This window comes from Triturus cristatus, chromosome 2_2, assembly GCF_964204655.1.
Source record: "Triturus cristatus chromosome 2_2, aTriCri1.1, whole genome shotgun sequence".
Lineage (NCBI taxonomy): Eukaryota > Metazoa > Chordata > Amphibia > Caudata > Salamandridae > Triturus > Triturus cristatus.
The window spans coordinates 732681558-732705342 of record NC_140582.1 but is presented as its reverse complement, the minus strand read 5'-3'; the positions used below and the strand labels follow the sequence as shown (position 1 = coordinate 732705342).

Here is a 23785-nt window from a genome sequence, read left to right as displayed (position 1 = left end):
GGACAAGTTGTCCTGGGCTAAGAGGACCAGAAAGGAACCTAGCCAGATGGGGCAAGACTAGGGGAACCAAGAAAAAACAGTGTGGTTAAAAGGCAAAGTTTATGATAACAAGCACAATAGGACAAAATGGAACATGACAACCAGAACTAAAAAGACCAAGGCTAGGAGGGTTGGGGAACCAGGTTCATGAGAACTAGGCCCAGGACAAACCAAACTATAGGGATGTAGACCAATAGGATCAGGGTCAATGGGTACAAAATGTCTAAAAGGGCACAAACTATTAAAAACAAGAATAGCATGACCACAGTAAGGAGTGCCAGGGAGGTAAGACCAGGAACACAGGCAGCTTGAACATAGGGAAAATATATATGAGGACCAGGAAATGAAAGGCTCGGGGGCAGGAATAACAAGGCCCAGAGGACCGGGACCTTGAGTACCAGGACCAGGGTGAGGAGGAAAATGAAGTTCAGGAGCAGGAAGATCAGTACCAGGATGATGACACAGTGGTGGTCCAGACCACAGGCTCGGAATAGGATGGCCAGGTAAGTGAGGAACGGAATAACCAGATTCAGGAAAACCAGAGGAAGAAGGACAATGCTCAATTGGTATAGAAGCACGAGGACACAGCGCAGGAGGATCAGGTCCACATCCTGAAGGACTAGGAGGTTTAGGAGCAGGAAGATTATGGGCAATAGGACCAGGGGACTAAAATAAGCAAGTTAGATGAGGAGGCCAGTACTAAGGATATCAGTAGGGCCAGAGCCAGGAAGACATGGGCCAGAGCCAGGATGATAAGGAATGCAATTAGCAGTGCTTAGGGGAGCAAGAGGAAGCTCAGAGTTCCAAGTGGAGCAGAAATACCAGGACCTGGGGGTAGTAGGATCAGGGTGAGGAAGATCAGGAGGACAAGAACTGCCAGAGCAAGGAAGACTAAGGGGCCTGAGCATAGATGTACAGGAGGACTAGGACCAAATGATGAAGGCTCGGAGTGACCCAGACAAAGAGAACCAGGATCAAGGGCCTTGGCCATTGATTACAGTCTCAGGAGGGCCATGAAGTCAAGGCACAGGGCCAGGAGGATAAGGGATAAGAGGGCAAGGCCTAAGAGGTCCAGGGCATTAAAATCCAGGTATACTGAGGGGACCAGAAGGACCAGGAACCGATGTACTAAAAATTGGATGAGCAGGGTGACAAGGTTCAGAACGACCAGGTCACAGGAAGGAGGGCCAAGAGGATCAGGAAGGAAGAGGAAGAGCCAGAAGAAGGAGACCATGAATGACCAGAAAGGCCAGGTGGCCCAGAACTTAGAGGAATATGCCTACAAAGACCCAAAAAAAGGAGGACCAGAAATAAATGGATAGAGTATAGAAGGCACACAACCAGGTAGAGAACTTAAACTGTTAGGACCAGGAATAGAAAAACAAATGCTAGGCAAACCAGAATGAGAGTGAGGAAGACTAGGAGAACAGGACCTGCAGAATAAGAAGGAGATGGCCAGGCCACAAACAGCAGCAGGATAAAAGATTAGAGAACCAGAGGGACCACAACCAAGGGGAAAGAGAATATCAATTCAGCGAGGCCTAGGAGTATTAGGACCTGGCATTTCAGGACAAGGAGGATCAGGACACGGAGGAAAAGGAGTACCAGGACAAGGAGGGAAAAGTTGACATGGTCCAGGATAGCAAAGGCAGGTGGTTAGAAACAGGAGGATTGAAACTAAGTGAAACACATAGTGCAGGATCAGGATGCCAAGGAGCAGGGCAAAGAGTATCACAGAAAGTTGGAGGAGGACCAGTAGAACTAGTCAGGGCAGGATCAGGTGGATCGGGCCATTAAGACCAGGGACCAGATTGGGGATAATTAGGTGGACTAGAAGGATGAGGACAAGCAGGAACAGGTAGAGGGATAGGAGGCCCTAAGTGGTCACAGGCAAGTGGACCTGATGTACAAAGTGGAACAGGAGGACAATTAACTATGGTACCAAGCCCAGACTGGCGAGGATCAGGAGGGCTGGGACAACCAGAGCCACAAGAACCAACAGTACTAGACCAGGACAAAAATGAACAGGCCCAGCCCAAGATGACCCGACAAGGAAGACCAGGAACCATGGGTGCAGTGCCAGGTGAACCACAAAGACAGGGACTAGGGCAAGGAGAATCAGGAAGACCCAAACCAGGAAGATAAGGAGTGCCAACTGTAAGAGAACCAGGAGAAGAGGGTTAGGTAGAGAAGAATCAAGACAAACAGGATCAGGGTGAAGTGAGGATCAATGGTGCCAGGATCAGTAAGCTCAGGAAGTGCTATTATAAGGAACATCCAGGAGCAGGGCCAGGACGATGAGGGTGAGAAAAGACTAGAACCAGAAGCCTCAGATTCAGGAAACCAATATTAGGGTGACCAGAAGAGGTTGGACCAGGAACAGTATGAGGATCAGGAAGACTAAAACAACCCAGACAAGGCGAACTTGGAACAGGGCTAACATAGGACCAACACCAGAAGGCATAGATGGACCTGAAAGGGAAGGAATAAGACTAGGAGCAGGAAGAGACATATATCATTCTACATCACACCTATCAGGATATCATTTTTAATCATGTTTCTTCTGCTGTTAACCCCCAAGAACATTCACCTTTTAAGCCCAGATATAGAACTGGTAAGCTTTTGCTGAAAAAACAGAGAATGCAAAGGGAATAAAAAGCCAGAACTGTTACACTCTGACCTCTGTGTGATAGCAGATACCGACTCATGCTCGCACAGTAGCATGAGGGTGGATCTGGTGACAGAGGAACTGAAACTCGGTCAAGGGGTCTAAAGGTGGATGGATAAAAAGGAAGGTGGTCTGTTAAAATTGGCAGAATGGGCTTGAAAAACTACAGATGGTTGAAGTCAGCAAAAATGGTTAACAGCTGTGAAAGGGCCATGGCAAACAGCTAAGGGGATGTCAGGATCATCTGAAGTCTCAGATGAGCAGAAGATGGGATGAAGGAGGGTTAAGATCAGATCATCCCAGATAGCTTAAAGAGGGATTCTGAGTAACAAGGGGATCTGATTGAACCGCTGTGATAGCACTGGGAATCAAGGCTAGCAGTGATAGCTTCAGTGCCAGACTAGTGGTCAGTTAAACTCTAATGATTATTGAAGTGTGGAGGAAATACATATGTGGCAGAAGTGCCTGGAGGCCAAGAGGCAATATGTGTCAAGACCAGGAGAATAGTCTGGGTGACTCCTAGACTTTTGAGTTGGCATTCCACGAGCATGTATATGTGGTGGATATGTAGCATGTGTGTATAGTAAGACTCCATGTGTGATGAAAGCCTAACTGCATAAACCAGTGGGATGCTTTTTGCATGATGTGATGGAGAGTAGGTATCCTAGACAGTGGAAGTGTATTGACTGCATCAATATGGCTGGAGTGTGGAGACCCAGACAATGAAGTAAGCGAAGATGGATAAAAGGCTACCTACAGAAATTGTGCAAGACCGTTGTTAGCATAGTGATGAAACAGGGTAGATGTTAGGAGTGGTAGCCCAGACATTTCTTTTGTTAAAGATGACAAAGTTTGTAATCTGGGCTGCTGTTTTGTCTGTGACTGATGACCACTCCGGAAGGCTTAAGACAACCAGGTGCTGAGATATCACGATTCATTGTGCCCTTGCTTTCTATACTCCTGGTTGGAGTGAGCACTATTGTTACTACTGTGAGTCATCATCTAGCACAAAGGCTGTGGCAAAGCAACCGCCAATAAATACAATTTAAAAGAGAATCACTCCAAATCAGTTCCAGATCCTCAACAGTGGAACCTCATCTCCTGTCTGGAAAATAAATATAAAAGAGGCAATTGAAATGATTGATCTGCAGGTCACCAGAATGGAGGTAAAAAATATCTCTATTTATTAAGTATATTATTTCTTATAATATTTGTAATAAATTAAATCAATAAAATATCCCAGTGAGTTTCTTTTCTTCTCTACCTTTGACACCTATATGTCCTTCTCTGATTTATTGCGAATGCTTATTCATATTCCAATGACATCAAGTTCAATGAATTATAGTCCCATTCCTTTGCTAGTGGCTCCTGGATGGAATACTTCCTCTGGTAGGGATCGTCAGAGGACATACTTTACACCTTTTACCCTATATAGGGTAAAAACTGGCTGTAAGGGACAAGAAAAATATAATAACCCAGATACTTTAGAAAAAACAATTCCTGCTTTGGAAGTTTGACTGTGAAATACAAAAAACTGTTGAAAGTTTTCTAGCCTGCCATTATGTCTGATGGTATGATACTCAGATATATTTGGAAACTACCTCCCTCAAAGACATTCAAAGACTCAATGACGTACTGAGAGATGTTCAACACTGGCTATCATGCAACCACCTTAAACTGCATCCGGAAAAAACTGAGACACTCCTCATCTCGAATAAGGAAGAAAACCCCCAAATTGCCGAATGGCTTAAGGCTGTCGATGCGCTCAAAGGAAATCTAACTCTGGAAGATTCTGTCAAATCACTAGGCATCACTCTAGACCCGAAACTGAACATGACCAGACATATCAAAAATTCGGCCAAGAGCGCTTTCCTTAACCTCAGACTACTGAACAAAATAAAACCCCTCATTCCTCCCACTGATCTCAAACAGGCCACCCAAACTCTGCTACTGTCAAGACTGGACTATGGGAATGCAGTCCTATCTGCAATTCCAAAATCGCACCTGGCTCCCCTCAAAACTACGCTGCATGTGGCAGCCAGAATGATCACCGGTATCAAGAAATTTGACCACATTTCTCCTGCACTCAGGGAACTTAAGTGGCTTCCGGTCAAAATGCGGATTAGCTTCAGAACAGCCTGCCTCACTCATAAAGCACTACACACCGGCAAACCCGAATATCTGGCAAAAAAACTCAAAAAAGCCGGTCAGGCTAGGAATCTCAGAAGCTCAAACTCACTTCTACTCATCCCACCAAAAACTCGAAAACAAAGAACTACAGAGCGGTCCTTCGCTGGTAGCGCTCCAAAAATCTGGAACTCTATTCCCTCCCACATCAGAACCATTCCCTCCTTTGTAAAATTCAAAAGCCAACTCAAAATCTTGTTCCTCAACCGTTCCCTAGGGAGTAGATAGGATCAATCGGAGCAGCTAGCTGACACCGCGCTCTGCTCCAACGCCAAGGCTCCGAAGGACTACAAAGACTCAGTCTTTCCTGCACTGTTATTGTGTCACTCTACTGTTTTGTGTTGTTGAATCTATGCAATGTTTCCTGCTGTAAAGTGCTCCGATACCCGAGGGTCAGGCCAGCGCTATATAAAACTTCTTAAATAAATAAATAAAAATACGTATGTTTGTCATACCTTTCTGCAAAGATAGGAACCACCATGACAGCAGTTACTGTCAGGGCTGGTGGTCACGTCTTTATTCAGTGGACAAAGGCCCTCAGGATTGTCCTCCTACATCCTGACAAAGTTAACTCTGGACCCCAAACTCTAAATTAAGCAATACATTTTTATTCCTTTTGTAATGAAGCCCCTCAATTTTACTGTTTTGGCGACCCTATGTAATTGTTACAGTTCTAAGGTCAGCCTTAAGAAAGAAACTGTGGGAACACAAAAAGGAACATACAGGGAGGGAATGGCTCAAAGTATTCTCTCTGTTAAAGGAAAAGAACCCCTCTGGGCTGTGAAGGCACATCAATCAGTTGAGCACTCGATGGTCTCCAAGAGAAAACAGAGTGGCATAGCATGATTGGTTAAACCACGTAACACAACTATACGCGTATGCTCCTTCCAATAAAGGTAGCTCTGAAGCGATGAGATGGGGAGAGGGTCAGAGCCGGCTAAATAATATAAACCTCCAATATTCGAATGTTCCCATTTGACAATGGCCCTACAGATCAGAGCACCTGGGAAGAGGAGCATTGCAGGTCGCCAGCTTTGATAAGTTCCGACATGGTTATCACGACCTTCAAAATGAACGAAGGAGCTACAGGGCCTAATGGGTTACCTGCACCTGTATTTAAAATAGCGCTGGACTTCTGGGCAGGAAATCTAACCCAGCTCTTTAACAACATCCTTTTTACAACTAGGACACCACATTCTTGGAGTGGCTCTATATTTGTCCCCATCTTTAAACAAGCATTGGCATAGCCAGTAGGTCTCACTTTTGGGACCTTATAAGTATTTAGTTATGCAGTACAATATCCTTGGTGCAACAACATCAACTGTTGCATGGCTAAGCACTTATAAGGTCCCAAAGGTGAGACCTATTGGCTATGCCAATGCTTCTTTTTTAATGAAGTGGCTCTGCGCTAACACTTGTGACTGGTGCTTTTTTATATGCATTCTCGTCCGTTCAACTCTAAAGGCTCCCAAACTGGGCTCGCAAACTGCTGATTCAGCATGCATGTAAAGAAAAAAGAAGAGAGCTGAGTGGAACAGGTTTACAAAGGAAGTCAGAGCACAACTACCCCAAAAAAGGATTTTTATGTGAGATACATCAACATTATTGAAAATATTCGCATGCAACACAATAATTAAAAACGCCCTTGCTTTTTCTAAGCATATGATTTCGCAGTGCACTTCAGAGATCTCTTTCGGTAGCAAACTCGGCTGTCTCTTCAAGCACATAAAAAAAACTTAAGTGCAAGACCCAGCACATCACCCAGCTACAGGCTAAGGCGCTCTACCAAGGTTACTGAAGGAATGGGGATCTAATCGGGGTATTCGTATTTTATGGTGGTTTCAGTCCCTTTGGTAAACCGGTTCCGCAACTTTTTCTCTTTGATTTCTTACCCATAGGGTTAGTTGATGACTCCACAACATTGGGTATGAATTTATTTGTGATCGGGTGGTTTGGGCGGATACATTTAAATAATGTGACAAAGGCAATTTGCTATCCATGGGTTAAAAAAGGAAAGTTTTGATATAGTAACTGAAACTTGTGGTTCTGGATTTAGTAGTAAGCCTTGTCCTGTGGTTATAAAGCCCCCGTACAGAAGTTAGTGTTTGTATTAAAAGTTGATTGAATTGAAGGGCTTACGTGGCTTACATAAATGCTGTTCCTCCCTCTTCAAGCACAGAATACTAATGAAACCTGGTGCTGGCTTTGCACTTGGTATGTTTTAAAGTATTATGAGCAAATAATGTTTTGCCCCTCAAACCTCCTTGAAAGCATTCACAGCATGAAACTTCAGAATGTCAACACAAGTTCGGATTTCAAAAATCAGTTTATAGTTTGCCGATTACACTACTAATGGTATAAGTTGTTGCAAATAAACTAAAATTGGTCATTCTTGCAGGTGCGAAACGAACGCCAAGTATGCTTAAAGGCGAGTTTCATGCTTACAAAAATACATTCAGAGCAAAGTTTTTAATAAACTGGATTGCTCTTTCTAGATAGTCTTCCAAATAATTTGTTCTCACTGTAATAGTGGTGTTTCGCCCAGATAAACTGCAAGAGTTTCTATTAGTGCAAAGTTCCTCATATCACAATGCAATTTTTGGGGTCCCTATTTGGGCAAACCTTTTGCTCTGAATTCCTCCACCCACAGTTACAGCCATGACGCTTCGTGCCATGCTGCCCTCTCCTCACTCCTTGGACCTCTAGGAATTTGGTGGAATGAAGAGACCAGTTTATGTGTTGCTGTTTCAGACACCTTACACCCATGAATCCAAAAAGGATTTGTAGGGCAAATTTCAGCAAACATGTTTTCAGGTTATTAAATTGCACGCGATGTAAAATGCCAGAAATCATCCAGTCATTTTATTTCTTTCAGGATAACTTCTCACTTGTTTCTTTATTTAGGAGCTAACATATTTTACACCCTGTGAAACTAAAAGAAACAAGTGGGAGGGGTGGGGGGAGTGCGGCCGAGAGCAGGGACACGCAGCGCTTACCTTGCGGGAGCGAGCGCGATAATTGCTAACACGTGGCGCCTCTCGCTCCCGCAAGTGAATTGCCAAACGTGCACGCGTTGCCATTCAAGGGAATGCAACGCGTGCACATTTTTGCCTGAAAAAGCGAATCCATTCCTAAAGGTCTTTTTCCTAAGCAGTGCATGCACGCTGCATAGGCAAGACCTAAAAAGGCGACTGCTTGAAGCCATCCAACTGCAGGCTTATTGCCCTTCTCGACCTTGAAGCAAAGGCTTACGCTCATCATCTCCTGAAGGATCTGGAGTCTTGGGCACAAGAAAAAGGTATTGTCCCCTTCTATCAGTCAGGCTTTAGGTCACAGTCGTTGACTTTGGATAACATCATGATGTTAGTTCATTTATCAATCCAGGCAGTGAAGAATAAAAGTCTTCCATTGTTCTGCTGTTTCATCGATTACAGCACAGCTTTTGACAAAGTGGATCGCAGAAGGTTATGGTGGAAATTAGACAACTGGGGAATTCCATCTAAATTACTGAATGCTCCCTATATGAAGATACCTCGGTGCGGGTCTAAACAAGCTCCTACACAGTGACCCCCAAATTTGCAACAAACAAGGGGCTTAAACAGGTCTTTGTGTTGGTGCCCATCTTCTTCAATTTGTACACAGCAGACCTGGGGGCTCCTCTGCAAGAGCCAACTTAGTAGCACCTAGGCTGGGAAGTGTGGGGCTGCCGGTACTGCAATATTCTGATGATACAGCAATAATGGATCACACCAAAGTGGGCCTCCAAAGAGCACTACATGTGTTGGATCACTTTAATAAGGTTAACTCCCTGACAGTCAACCAGGGGAAGACCAAGGTAATTGTCTTCGGGGATACCACCTCAAAAGGCAAGCACAATGGCTCCTGAGTGATCTGCAGATCAGCACAGTGGCTTCCTACAACTATCTTGGGGTCTGGCTCTCAGAACGGGCCAATGTGAACATCAATTTGAAACATCTGACCTCCAAGGCCAACAATGTCACACACCTGCTAAATAAACTGAGCCAACATCTGCTAAGTCCTTCGGCTTGATCAATACTGACTGTTCTAAAAGCAAAACTGCTTCCAACTATCGGTTACAGTCACCTGACCTTTCCTGGGACATTGGATGCTTTTTTAAATTTAGTCCAGGTCAAAGCATACAAATCAGTGCTGCTTATTCCGAGGACAGCCAGAAAATCAAGACTGAGATTGGAGCTTGGCCTTGGGAGGCCAGATCTGATGTGTCATGGGGACCTTATAAAGCTATACCTAAGGATTTTGAGGGCTTCAGTAGACTCCTTAAGATGTCAATTGAGATCCGCCTTCGAGGAGGTGGGGTTAGTCTGGCATGCCAGCCTTGGCCCCGCTATCAACACACTGAAGATACAGGCAGCAAGCCTATGGCTTTTGGAATTCCGCTTAATCCCTGGAAGAAAGCAGTAAACAAACAAGTCTGTGAAATATCTTTTGCTCAAGACATTTAAGCCCTTCGCTCAAGTCCTGACCTAGAGCCACTGAACAAATCATACATGCAGTGAAAAGCCCAACCCTACCTTAGCGAGGCCCTGACACTGCAAGCCCGAAGTAAAATACTTTTATGAGACTTACAATGTTAGTATCACTGATTTTAATCCGGCATGGGCACGTAAGGTGGAAAATACAGAATGCAGGCTGTGCTCTTTCCTGAAGGAATCTTGGCTGCACTTCCTGTGCTGTTGCCCCAAACTGAATAATGAACATTGGTGCCTCCTTTGCCCGATCTGTACTGTTAATGGAGCAGCGACCTGCAGAGAAGCCTCAGCCTTCTGCTTTTCCAAATCAAAGACAATGAATTTAGCTAGATTGGGGCAATTCACGCACCTGATCAGGATTGCCTTAAGGGACGCGCAGGTATGCAATCCTGCTCCTGTAACTGACACGCCAAATCTCACTGAAGGAAGCCGGCTGGTCCCCTCAGGCACCAAGGAGTGCCGCCCTTTTAATCAGAACTATTATGTCTGGTCATTGTTTAGATTTGTGTCAATTTGTTTTTAATCAAAAATGAAATTTAAGTAACACTGGGGACTGCACAGTGTGCCTAAGTGTAAACGGCTGAACTCAAAGCCAGGATATGGATGGGTAGAGGAGGGTGCTTGGGGCAGGAGGGAGGAACTGCTTAGTTCAATTATTATTCTTTTTTTAACAGTGTAATTGCTTTTACTGTAATGATTTTAATTAATCAAAAAGTTAAAAAAATTCATTAAATTGTTTCTACTTTTATAAGATCACCCTAAATATCTGATGGCACTATGTTACTGGTATACAACGTTGCAGCTCTGATCTTTGATTTTACATATCATTTTTTTCAGGTGTTTTAGTCTGATTTGCTTAGTTGAACTGAGCCAGAGTTAATAATTCCAGAATGGACTGATTTGCTGCAGAAAGATAGATGTTCTGATAACATAGAGCCTTTTGGTAATCCTATATCTTGCCCTGCTACATTCCCATGGCTTAGTGAGTAAGAGTACGTACATAGGTGTAGAAGAGTAAACAGCTTTAACAAGTCTTGCAAAGTTTCTAATTATCGTTATCATTAGCCACCTCTGCAGGATAAACTGAATGGAGTAAGAGCATGAAGAATTTGAGGAGCATCAGACAGCTTCATAAAGGGCCTCCCAAGATACTGTGTCTTGGCCCATAGTGCAATGGATTGGCATTCTGTTGCAATTTCTGTCAAAATAACTTAGAAACATTGAAACATTTGGGACTTTTGGACCGATAAGTGGAGGTAGGTGCAACATGCATAATTTGCTGCAATGTCATTAAACAGAATTACAGCAAAATTATGCAGAATTATGCGAGCAGCATAACTGAGAATTTAGAACTATTTTCTTAGGATGCATCATATGGTAAAAAAATAGCACTAAATGCAACAGAACAGTGCTTTTCTCCTGCGATATGATGTTTGCCCCAAATTACTCTTAATAAAATGAGCGTGCAGAATTGTGTAATTTACATCAATTCAGCATTACAAGATTAATGAGGAATTACCTATATTATTCTGATTACTTCAGTGTAATTAAATAATTTTCTAGGTCTACCAATAAGTTAGTGCTTACCTCAAACCTAGTTTTAGCATAAAAGGCCTTATATTGCAAAATCACAGAGTTTATGACCACAAAAGTGCTTATCATTGTGCACGAAACCGCTTTTACTGTTGGTATATTTTTTCTACCCGCAACATAACTTCTGTGATTGTTTCTGAAGCGCGAATCGGAGGGGGTCTTGAAAGGGGTTTCCCCCTCCCCTTTCCAATTTGTAAAATATTTTATTGATAGTTTATGAGTGGAATTGCTGTCACAAATCATTGGTGAACTAACGACCCCTGAGCAGGCCGAAGCCGTCTCCTTAGGATCCCGTTCTCATTGGAAATCATGTTGACAACCACATGGGGAAGAAGTTTTCGAAATTGGAAAACATATGTTGGAAAAGCAGTACTGGTTCCTGTAGGGAACATAGGCTGCTTTAAAAAAAAGAGTTTCCCTTTTTGGAATGCAGTCATAACAATAGTGGTGTGTCCCTGGCAGGTCACCATCGATGTGATTACAGTTAGTCATACGAGACTGCTAATTGTTTATTGCCTAATGAATATTAATTAGGCTGGTCATTCAGGGACCCCCTGCGATTAATAATTTTGTGAACTTAGCTAATAATTCATAGATCAGTTTGTAAAACAATATTACACTTGCAAAAATTATGTTTGCAATTTGCGACAATAATTTATGAATAAAATAATATTACATCAGTACCCCAACGTTTAAAAGGAGATGAGTGCCAATTATATTCACTACTTGTTTGCAGTACTACCTGGTGGTTAATACTTTTTGAAATCTGAAAGTATATGTAAGCTGTTTGGACACCAGCACGGTTAATAGTGACGTTCTTATGCTATATGCATGGCTACTGGCCAAGTTGTGCATGCTGTCTGTTATATAGCAAACCACCAGCTGAATAATTAAGGTTCTTTCCTATTTGCAATGCTACTGGCCAAACAGTTCATCATTTCTGCTATTTAGTCAGGAGCCTGGTAATTATTCAAGTTTTTTTTGCTACTTGCCGGGCTACTAGTGAAATAATATATAATAATGGCTTTTTAATCATCATCTAGGAAATTGATTGTTTATTTGCTCCTGGCATGGCTGCTGGCCAAATTGTAAATAATATATGTTGTTTTGCCAGCTGATAAGCCACACAAAGGTTGGCTTGCCACAGCCACAGCAAAGTATGCATGCACTCGCAGTTAATCTAAAAAAAAATAACAATGCTAGTCAGGAAAAGAAGAAGCCCGGCACTGACGTACCATCTGGAAAGGTCTGCACTGGAATCGGTACTGGATTATGAGTATTTGGGGGTAATTTTTACTCGAGAAGCTCTTTTACAATGCCCAGTTACTCAATGACAAAATACCTTTACAACCTCCGTTTGCTCTCTAAGGGAACATCTTGAAAGGACTGTCTCTTTAACCACTAGTGCAAGGCTTAGCTCCAAACTTGCTCCCTCCATAAAGCAACACAGGGAGGCACATTAAATAATGTTTTATGGAGTGCAGTATCCGATCCAGGCAACACTCTGGCACATGAATAAATGAAACGTGCTGTAATTGAGACACTGGGAACTAACTCTTAGCCAGGAGGTGTTTAATAAAGTTGCCACATCAGCATTTCAAAGGCTTTCTTTACTGACAGATAAGGCACTGCTGGAAAAATGATCCCATGCATGGATGACAATTGGCTCATACAGCCTCTTGAAGCCACAACCGTAGCTAGAAGAACTTCTTGGGCTAAAGGCAAAGCTCAATATCGACTTCACAGTTTTAACACCTTATGCAACTCCCCTGCCTGGGTAAGACAAACCTCAGTCACTACATGTCAACTGTGCCAATATATTAAGAAGGACATAAGCATATAGTTTGCACATGCCCTGCGTTGATGGAAGAGAGAAAAGGATTACTAAAGCACCATTTTATAAGAAACAAAATACGCCTGTGCCGTAAGGCTGTAATAATCTGCCTCCAAGGAGAGAACCTTGTGCTTATTGGGAAATTCTTGAAATTTAAGTCACTAGCAGAAAGAAAACTAACAATGCAAAACCTGTAGTAATGGGAAAAACATCTCTATTGCACCAAGCATCTTGTTTGCCCAATAAGAGCCAGATGTACAACTGTTTTTTTGCAGTCACAAATGATAAATTAGCCCTTTTGTGACTGCAAAATTGGTCTGGCCCATGTACAAACCCTATTTTGCGAGTCGGTAAACAATTTCCGACTCCCAAAGTCGACTCGCTATTAGGAAGGGGTGTGCCAAGGGCGTCCCTTCCTAATCGCGAGTACAAATGGTATGTACCATTGTTTTGCGACCACATTTGTGGTCACAAAACACTCACAGTTTACCACCTACTTCAAGCAGGTGGTAAGCCCTCACAAACAGGAAAGTGTCCCCAGGGTTCTGAAGAATCAGAACCTTTTGGGCCTGGCGGCGCAGGGTACGCCCAATGTCTCCGGAGTTCTCCTGCTTCGCTACACAGAGACACGGGACACTCTGTCGGCGTTAGAAGATTGGATTTATTTAGCTGCAGCTAGTACAGTTATCCTAGAAGTACACAAAGTAGGTTCTCAGGAGACTGCCACTTCACTCTGTGGCGCATCAAGTTAAATATTATACAATAATACAATTATTAACGAAATACACTCCCAGAGCATATAAGAAAGAGCCAATAAGGAAAGTTGGTAAACAAGGCGGAACCAATAGGAAAAGTTTGAAAACAGAAATATCAGATGACTCGAAGAGACCTCTCCTCCAACTGTGTTTGTCACCCCACCCTCAGGCTAATACATTCCAGATTTATAACTAACTTGCAGGTGGCGAGATACGTTTGTGTGTGTTGGAGGACAGTCGTGAAACAAGAGAATGCTAGCAGGAGACAGTGAAGGCCAGTCGATAAGATAAAGTCAGGAAAGAATAGTGTGAGCCAACAGATAGTTGAAACAGGGATTAGAAAAGCCAGACAGGGATTAGTGTACTCGGCTAGTTCTAACACCAGCTTTGCAAATAGAGGCCGACGGCGTATTTCGACACCAGGCTACAGAAAAAGCAGAATAGACTTTGTTCGCAGTGCTGCCTGAGTGATGGCAACACAAAATGGGGGCGGGCCACAAAATGGCGGGTCGATTCGATCGTGATCGAAAATCGAAGTTCCTCAGACCCTCCTTTTGCCAGAACTCAGGCAAGATAGACTCATGTTAATCTGAGTCCACGTCAATAGCAATGAGGTCATCGAGCTGTTGCTGTAACATCCTTCTTATGTTTTCTGTTACTTGTGGCTTGGGTTTTGGGATGCACATGGTAGCACAAAGATCACAGATAGCGGGACCACAGTGCATGCAAAGGCAACAGGAAAATATAATTGTCAAGATTATACCAAGGAACGTCAATGCTTTCCAACCCCATTTGGACAGTAGTCCCCAAAACCATTCCGTTAAAGACCAATCTCCTTCGTCCTGATGAATAGACTCGGAGATTATGTGCAACTTGGAGATAGCTTGGTATACTGTCGGAGCGTCATTAGGAATGAAAATACAGCAACTTGACCAGATCAATTTGCACACTCCACCACGATCGGCAAGAACAAAGTCTAAGGCAACTCGATTTTGCAAGGTCATAAGACGATCCGCCTGTAGTTCTGCCGTGATGTTACTTAAGGCTCCTACAGTGATGTCTATTGTAGTCTCTACGACATGGACCAATTGCCTTATATTTCTGCTATTAGCCATTGGACCCCAGAAGGGAAGAATACCTTTAAGGAAATCTCCTCCCTCTTGTCCTGCTGTGTCCTTTGAATCAATAATCCCTCTGCCGTATCGGGTTCGGTGATGATTTGCGGAAGCAGTGTAAGTAGGGGGAAGAAGAAAAGCTATATAACAAGTACCAGAGAAACCTGTTGGTAACCAAGTATAAGCTCTATCATAGCAGATGAAATAGGTGCCTTGAGAAGGCACTAGAGGAGGCGAGTTCTGAGAGGAATAAACGTACGTGTAGGAGCAGGTATTCATTTGTGTAGTGTCAGAAGGGCGATCATTAATCTGTAAGCAGAAGTTACCCTGATGTGGTATAGTCCAGATTGGCGAGGACTTTCCTTTTCCAACCTTATTACTGAGACTAGACATATATTGGGTGACATTCCAGTTAGTGTATGCTTCTCTTTCGTCAACGGAGATTTTGCTGTTTTCCATGATTTTTGCCATAACTACCATACCCTTAATCAAAGAACTATGACTAAAATCCGGATAATTAATTTGTGTACTAACAGATCATCTGAATTTGCTTTGATAAGCGTTGGAGAAAATGACGAAGTAAGCCCAAGCAGAACCTTCATAAGAAAAAGGAAGAACTAGATAGGGCATTCGTTTCTCTGTGGTATGTGGCATAAGACCACACACCCAACAATCAGTTGTATTAACCACTAATTGATGCTGGTGTAATAGCTGGATAAAGGAATTGTTATAATACTCAGTTCTTCTAACGAGTTCATGTGAAGGAAGAGTATGAAAGAGGTGTGGAGAGATAGTAGAGGAAGGCAAAGAGGAAGAAGGGGAGGTATCTTTTGGCTGCAAAGCATAAATTATCCAACCAATAGTTGCCAAAGCAATACATAATGATATAAAAACACATAAAGTTATCCTAAAATGACTGTACATTATTTTACAGGATACTTTCTTCATTTCATCTCTTCTTTCTTTATTACTTAGTGTAGTTTCCATCTCACTAATGGATGCTCACGGCAATCTTCCTCAATCACTGAATTCACGATGCTCTACCATCCTTTTACACTGAAGATCCTGCAGACCTATTGTCACTACTCAGGTCGTGACCTAGACTCCTACCGTGACCCTGCAACCGGGACAGAATACTGCACAAGGGAGAAGAAAAGTCTTAAATGTTCTTTGGCCTGGGTCTCAAGTTGTAGTGTTCTTTCCCTGGAACATTCTGATTTTGGAACAATGTTCTTGGTTCAGTCGTATCCAAGCGACGATGTGATGGAATTGCTTCCTGTAAAATTTCGTTGTCCTCTATCTCAGACAGTGTCCCATTCAGCTGTGCATCACTAAAAGGCACGAATTGCGGAGTCTTTTCGCTTTCACAGTCACCAATACCTCTGCGAACCCACTGATCAAAAGGCAAAGGCAAAGGCACTTTCTTGCAATGCACACCGTGAATCCAATTTTTCTTTCCTTCGACTTTAACTGCTGTCCTTGTAGTCAACAAGACCATTCGAGGCTCCCGCCACCTGGGTTGCAAATTGCTGGACCTCTGAAAATTCTTCACACACACCCAGTCACCTGGCCGGATGGAATGACCTGGGTCTGTGGAAGCCTCCGGCAGAGCTCTCTGAACCTGTTGATGAAGAACACGCAATTTACTCGTAAGGTCATGCAGATAATCAATCAACATTGGCTATGGCAAATCTGAGAATTTCTTAGGGCGAGGTATTCCCCATACGTTGGCCGGACGGCCAAATACCACTTCGTAAGGGCTAAGTCCCAAACGAGAGTGTACTGCAGTTCTGGTGGATAGCAGAGCTAACGGCAAAGCATCAGGCCAATTGAGTCCTGTACTTGCTTGAACCTTTGCTAATTTCAACTTCAAAGTTCCATTGTAACACTCTACCAAACCCGCTGATTGTAGGTGATTTGCCGCGTGGAACTTTTGCTTGATACCAACACCTGCACAAACTTTCTGCATGACTTGGCCAACAAATTCGCTCCCATTGTCACTCCAGACAATGCGCGGCAAACCAAACCTGGGAAAGAATTATTTTAGAAGGATTTTAGCTGTAGATAGGGCTGTGTTATCCTTTAGAGGGTATGCTTATATCCATCTCGAAAAGGCGCATACTACCACCAGAACGTATTTGAGGTTGTTGCATCGCTCCATATGAATGTAATTGATTTGCAACACCTCAAATGGATATGTCGGAGGAGCAAAGTGACCTGCTGGAGTTGGGGTTCCCATTCCTGGGTTGTATATTAAACAAACAATACAGTGCTGTACTACATTGTCTGCACATTTTGGGATATTCTCATTTTGCCACACTGGAGCTAGAAGTTTACAAATGCCTTTTGCACTTAAGTGGGCTGGACCATGTGCCATAGTAACCACTGGGAGAACATAGGCATCTGGTAACAGCCAGCGTTGATGTTCAGATAATTCCACCCAACAACCCATCTCATCTAACATTCCAGTACTTTCATTCCACTTGCTTATCTCCCTCTCTGAAGCTTCTTTCTGAATTGCTTTTACACTTTCCACTGTATTCTCATACATTCCTCTCTCTCTGACCCAATTCGCAGGACCTGCCACAAACATTCGACTCGTTAAATCTCTCGCTGTTTTCTTTGCTATTTCGTCTGCAAATGCATTTCCTCGTCCAGCATCATCCGTAATCTTCTTGTGTGCACTGCACTTCACTATCGCTATTTGGGTGGGTAAGGCAAGTGATTCAAGGAGATCAGTCACTAATTGACCATGCTGTATTTTGGTGCCATGTGAAGTGAGGAAACCCCTCTCCCTCCAGAGACGCCCAAAATTGAACGCTACACCAAAAGCGTATTGGCTGTCAGTGTATACGTTCACTCTTTTCCCTTTTGATAATACACAAGCTCTCGTTAATGCTATCAATTCTGCTGCTTGCGCTGAATTTTGTCTAATGCGTGCAGTTTCCACAATCGTATGTAAGGTAGTTACAGCATAGGCTGAAACCGTATCTCCATTAGGCATCTTAAAACAAGAACCATCTACCCATAAAGTCCCATCCGGATTCTCTAGCGGTGTGTCTCTCAGGTCAATTCTCCCTTTTGTCTCTTCCTCGGTACGGAAGAAACAATCATGCTGATCCTCAACATTTTCTTCATTTGGAAGGGGCAATAAAGTAGCTGGATTCAGGGTATTACATCGTTTGATGTGTACATGACTAGCTAAAAGTGTCAGCTCGTAACCAGTTAAACGTGCACTCGTAAGATGCTGTGTTTTTGTTCTGTTTAACAAGGTATCCACTGCATGTGGCACCATGACAATGAGAGTGTTATACAACACCACTCCAGCAGACTGTCGTATAGAAATTGCTGCTGCTGCTGTCGCTTTGAGACAACTGGGCAATGCTTTAGCTACAGGATCCAAGGTAGCCGAAAAATAGGCACATGGCCGCTGTTTGTCTCCAAATTGTTGCGCTAAAACTGACAATGCACAACCTTCTCTCTCATGAACATAGAGCGTAAAAGGCTTAGTGTAATCTGGGGTGCCTAGTACAGGAGCAGAACAGAGAGCGGTACGTAAATCAGTGAAACTCTTTTGGCACTCATCAGTCCATGGAAGGGGCTGAGGCGTATCTTTTAAAGTGAGTGCCAACAAAGGTTTAGCAATTAGAGAGAAGTTAGGGATCCACTGTCTACAATAGGAAGCAATACCCAGAAAGGCACGTACTTCCCTTTGTGTGGATGGTACAGACATTAGGGCAATCGCCTGTATTCGTTCTGGTGTCAATCGTCGTCTGCCCTTAAAAAATGAAACTGAAAAGTTTCATTTTTCTTTTATAAATGCATCCCATTTTCCTTTGAGGAAAATGGGCTGCATTAAAAAAAATAACTGCTTTATTAAAAAAGCAGACACAGACATGGTGGTCTGCTGACCCCAGCACGCCACCATACCTGGGAGTGCTAGCCATTCCTAATGTGGTCGCAAATAGCACCTGTCTCATAAATGTTAATGAGGCAGGTAATTTGCGACCCCATTAGGAATCGCTAACAGTGTCTGAGACACTGTTGTAAATTGCATTTTACGAGTCGCAAAGTGACACCATTTGTGACTTGCAAAATGTAAGGGTCGTACATCTGGCCTCAAGCACCTTAATTTTGCGAGCCTTACAGTTAATGGTTTAAATTACTTAGTTGCACAGAACATGTTTACAGGTTTTGAAGTTACTTCTATGTATCCTTTTTAAAATGGGGAGGGGCATTTATCAATCTTGAGGTAGCACCAGAAATGAAATGGCTTGCGTGGACTACTGGGATATGGAAAATGACACAAACATTTTAGGGATAACTGATGTTTTCTGTGGTTATAACAGATGAGGCTGGTAAAACGTTTTTTGCATCTAGCATCCTGGTTGCATAATAAGCACTTTAATTTAGCATGCCTTATAGTCTATGGCTTACATTGCTTATTTGCACATAACATGTTTGTGTGACTGGGAACAGGATCACTGGCACATACATCAGAAAATGATGAATCCTAAGCTTACAAATAGAAGGAACAAAATCATGATCCTGTGTGCCCGAAAAAGCAGGAGGTATGTACACTCTGGCATTCTGTTACCATTTCTTAACTGAACTGAAAGATAGCATCTTTCAGCCTCAAGGAATAGTGTACAGTCAAAATGAAAGAGAACAATCCTAGAAGTGGTCCGAGACAAATACATGACTTCTGCAGCATGAAGAGGTGCAGCAGATAACAATAACCACCAAGAAACAGAGTCAGTTTACACACGGGGGTTAGAAGATTCATATCTCTCAGAATATCTCCCTGGCAACAAGCATCAAAAGGAAGAAATATCTAGCCTTACAACCACAACTTTGAAGGAGAGATCTTCGCTTTGGCCTATTGGAAACTACAAACATACTCATCACAATTTATACAAAGGATTTTAAAAAGACCTAGATGTTCTGGAGCAACTTCTGAACTATTTGGAAACACATGACATGGATACTTTTTAGCCCAATCAGTGATTTTCAATAGACCAAACCCATGTGCACGAACCTGACTGTGAAACTATGAAGCTGGGCATGCTGGGCGAGAGAGAGGGTGAGCGAGAGACTCAATGAGGTTACCAGATTATGGGCAACAAGAGGGAGACAAAAAAGGTGAGACCTCAAGAACTCAAAGAAATTACTGGTCACAGTTGAAGAATCCTTGAATACTGCATACTTTGAGAATCCTATGTCTCTTTAGAACAAGAGAAAAGTCTTTCAGGCTGTGGGAAATATGTGGGTTAGCTCATAAGGGCAACATCAGCAGATGAGGTAAATAATTCCATGCTCTTTCTGTGTCTAAGATAGATTTCCGTGTCATTTTTTTTTTTGTTGCATTATTGGTGGGAATACCGATAGCGGAATGTATGTGTTAGTAATGTATACTATGTTAGGGTACTACTTACCACAGGTACACAATTACTTTGTAGGAAGATTACTGTGTTGCAAACCGGAATATTACAATTGTCCCTAAGTAAGCCATTCCTAGGCGTACTAACTCTTCCCATGTTACAATACAATTGTCATTACAGAAATGGGTCACCTACATGCCTTGACATATGAAGCCCAGTAAAAATGAGTAAGGCTTTTCAGCTGCTGCAAACCTTTTTTGACCTTACAATCCCGACTATTCAACACGTTATTTGTATCACTCTACTCTTGTCACACAGGACACAGAGGCTAACTCCTCCACCCATCTTAGGACATCCTCCCTAGATAAACACTTTAGGTACATGATATCCAACATAAATAGGTGTTAGTGCACGATATCGCAGGATGTTAACTCTCCTCTGTCATGCCACTTTTAAAAATGTTTTGTGAATCTAATTTCCATTGAAGAATCAACTCTACTGATGAAGGGGAACACCCTGTTCACTGAAGTTGATTCCCATGGAAACTTCGTCTTTCTCTGACGATAGTTGTTATAGTTGTGTTTATGACAATTTTGCAAACACAAAACCCAAGTTAGGTCAGACACTTATAAAGAGCTGGCTAAAAATTCCCATGAGGATTCGGACAATGAACCTTTTTGTGACTTTTGGGACAACCAGATGTAAAGTGTAAATGAAACTTAGAAATGTGGGTGTTACTGACTCGTCAGAAGATGCATTTAAGAAACCAGAGAGGGTGCTCCATAAAAGGTGTGCCCCTTTCAAAGTAGACCTCAAGTTTCCAGCTCGAAAGAGAACTACAAATAAGCCTCAGAAAGAAGCTCCCAAGACACCAGCCAATCCCTCCCATTCTGATTCTGATTCAGAGGAGCAGCATGGTTCCAATTTCTTGGGGAAGCTAGCTTTAACCATCAAGGAAAATAAAGCCATGCTTACAAAACTAGTGACAGAGTTTTATCGCATTCCTGTGTTTGCCATGAAGCGAAACATGGTGTCTTCAAGCACTCCAAAAACAAAGCTCTCCCTGGAACAAACCCAAATTCTGAAATAATGTTGAGGAACAATTCTGAGAGCAATACTCCACCCTCACATTTGATTGCAGTCTCTGGTTGATAGTTTGACCAGCCTAGCAGGAGGAAGAAAATGACCAACTCTACTTGGTGAGGAAGCAGAAGCTTGAGGATGAGTATATGGAAGAAGAAGCTCCCAGGCAAAGCCACCCTAGTTCCTTAACTTTTACACATGTAGTACATCCAGTGGAGAAAATTACAGAAGAAGAATTAGACTCCCATTTTATATGCATCACATTAACCTTATGTCATGTGGGGTTGTGATTTGTCAATTATCTCTTTAAAGAAAAAAAGCTTTAGCACTGATTAGCTGTGGTAAAGGGAAGAGAGACCTAAGGCCAGCAAAACTGAGGTCAGAAAGAACTTGAGGCGGAAATCAAAATGTTTGAAAGAAGACCACCCCAAGGCTGACAGGTCCAACAATCACAAATATGATCACTATCCCCAACAGTGTGTCTGACATGATATGATTCAGTTGCGAATAGACATGGTTATGATTGCACCCACTCCCAGGATTTATGGATAATTAACTTCTCCCATTACAAAATTCCCAGTAGACATATTACGCTATGTAGGTAGGTGAAAATGAGGGTATGGTACACTCATCATGGACATTATGGGCAGTGGCCAAAGTTTGCATGGAAATGAAGTGGTATTTATCTATAAAAAAAAAAAATCTCAGGAGTCCATAAAGAAAGAAATTATATATCCAAGTAAACAATATAATGGCAACAATGGAGACAAAAACCGAGACCTTAAATAACTTATATACCTCTAGTTAAAAATAGCAGGCAAATATTCAGCTTCTTACCACACACTCTACCTATAAAATTATATAGATTGTACTGGAGAGGAGAAGACCTTGCTCGACTCTTTACCCATACCGCAACTATCTGTCAATTTACTGCAAATATTACGGGGTGAAATAGAGCAGCAAAGCCACAGATGATATGCAAACAAGAAAAGTCTCTGAGGAAGACGGTCTCCCCATTAAATTTTATCAGAATAATAAAGCAATACTAGTCCTGCATTTAATAAAGTCATGCTAGCACTTCTGCTAGGCAAAGTGTTTAAAGAATCGTAAGAGGTTGTAGGGTGGCCCTGAAGTTTAACTTTGGAAAGATAAATGTGCTAGTTATCAGCCTATCTCGCTAATCGACACAGACATGAAGCCACTGGCTAAAACTTAGCCGATGGAGAGAAAGTGGTCATTAATCAAGCGATACACCTTTTGCACGTGGGTTTTGTGTAAGTGGGGGTGGAGTACGCGGAGTGGCACTGACTGTCAATTTACTGCAAAAATTAGAGGATGAAATTACTTATGAAGAGATAAGCAAAGCTATAGATTATATGGAAACCACAAAAACTTCAAGGCAAGATGATCTCCCTACTGAATTTTACATGATTTATTACTTTCATATAGCACCCCAATTAATAAAGCCATTCATAAATTAAAGGAATCGTGGGTTTGCCCTGGAGTTTAACATGGCACGGTTATTACTGCTATGGGACTGGGCAATAATGTAATCAACACAGACATGAAACTTTTTAATTTTCATGTAATTTTTAATTACTTGATATACCTTTTGCAGGTGGATTTTGTAATGCACACATCATTCACCACCCATTTTACGACATTGTGCCATGTTCTGTGGCAGGTTGAAGATGACACAGATGAAAAACTGCAAAAAGAATAAATAATGGACATAATGCTGAACAATGTCAAAACTCATCCCCAGAACTAAATACATATTTTGTTTTGCTCACCACTCACCACACCATTCCAGTTTGGACCTAGCCATATGCAAATCAGCCTTGACCCTGCTCCTCATGAGAACAGTCCAGCCCAAACTGCCAGGCCATCCCCGGACTGGTTTAGTGGTATCACCCCTCATCAGCCAGGATAGCTTGACTCCTGTAGAATGATGAGCCTGGGACCCACATACGGGCATACCCATCCCACTTAGGGCAACAAATGCAAATAGAACAAATGATGGACAGAGTGCTGAACGATGTCAAACACTCATCCCCAGTACATAAATACGGGCCTTAATCCATTTTTATTTTGCTCAGACACCATCCAAGTTTGGACCCAGCCATATGCAAATCAGTCTTGACCCTGCTCCCCATGGGATACCTGTTCAACTTAGTGAGACAAATGCAAAAAGGACAATTGATGAACTGAATGCTGAAAAAAATCAATTTCTCATCCCCAGTACAGAGAACTGGGACTAAATCTACAGTTTTTATCCTCACCACACCATTCCGGTTTGGACCCAGCCACATGCAAATCAGTCTTCACCCTGCGCCCCATGTAAACAATCAAATCCGAACTACCAAGCCAGGTCCTCCCTGGGTATGAAACAAGCATCCTGGGACCTGTTTCGGAGTTTCACCCCTCATCAGCCAGGCTACCTTGTATCTAGTAGCAATTAGAGCAGGGGACCCACGTCTGGGCATACCTGTTCCACTTAGTGTGGCAAATGTAAAAAGAACCTCCAGAGCAGGAGTAACAATGAGAAATGTTTACATTTGTCCTCATTTTTTGCTCTTTCCACGTGTGCTGCATTCTGCAGCACACATAGAAAGAGGA

General features: G+C 42.6%; 1 pseudogene; it reads left to right on the top strand.

Annotated features, from left to right (window-relative positions):
• The first annotated feature begins 534 nt into the window (after positions 1–534).
• LOC146862721 (cell division cycle-associated protein 7-like) lies at positions 535–21456 on the top strand (annotated as a pseudogene).
• Positions 21457–23785: the final 2329 nt, after the last annotated feature.